Here is an 884-nt window from a genome sequence, read left to right as displayed (position 1 = left end):
CATGTTGGTCATGTTACCCAGATGCAAGGGGTTAACCAAGATGCTAGGAAAACTTAGAAGTATTAGAACTGCATGCCTTAAAATTTAGTACTTCTCTTTATTTCTGTCTAACTGATAAAATTGCCTTTTAAACACTTATTAGGATAAGCCATTTTGTTTCATTCCTGTGGCTCTATTTGATTCTGGATAAGTCACATAATACACCAAAAATTTAATAGAAAGTTTATAGAATTAAAAAATTTTATCACTTATATTCTAAGGGCCAGTATTCCATGACTAATACATTATCTCGTAGATTAGATTTGTTAAATGAAGTCAGAAGTAAAAATCAGAGCTGTAAATAACCCCTAATCTGTCATGTTAGATAATCATATCACATGTATCTGTTTGTATGCTGTGATGTTGCACAACTTATGGAATAGAAAATGTTAAGTGTGTACTAGGTGTGTTATTGGATTTTTTTTATCAGAGACATTTTGTGTCACAATATATACTTTGCTGCCACTAGTGATTGTATTGATAAGTCTTTAGACAGGCTGACATGGAATAGAGACAACATTGATTAATGATATCTGGGTAGGATTTGTTATGTTAATAAGAGATTAATCATTGAAAAGATGAAGATGATGTGGCAAGTAAGGTAAGTTACATGTAATCAATGTATATATTTGTGTGGAATCAAAAGTCAACTCAGAAGTGAAAAAAACAAACATGGAAAACATGATCACTGCTTGTTATTAACCAGGAGTCAAATATAAAGCAAGTGACACAACATCCATTAGAAAATTGGAAAATAATATGTTTTGCAGTATTCACTGTAGTTTACAGATGCCTTGGAAAAATCTCATTGCAAAAGTTAAGACACACAAACAAAAATAGTTATC

General features: G+C 31.1%; 1 protein-coding gene across 2 annotated transcripts in view; it reads left to right on the top strand.

Moving 5' to 3' along the window:
• Nucleotides 1-884, top strand: part of LOC119592521 (TBC1 domain family member 20-like) — a 16,822-nt gene that overhangs the window by 4,872 nt on the left and 11,066 nt on the right. The gene's annotated exons all lie outside the window — the stretch shown is intronic.

Source organism: Penaeus monodon, chromosome 30 (genome assembly GCF_015228065.2).
Source record: "Penaeus monodon isolate SGIC_2016 chromosome 30, NSTDA_Pmon_1, whole genome shotgun sequence".
In the NCBI taxonomy this organism is placed as follows: Eukaryota; Metazoa; Arthropoda; class Malacostraca; order Decapoda; family Penaeidae; genus Penaeus; species Penaeus monodon.
Note: the sequence above shows the minus strand (reverse complement) of the source record. Positions and strands in the feature narration are given on the sequence as shown.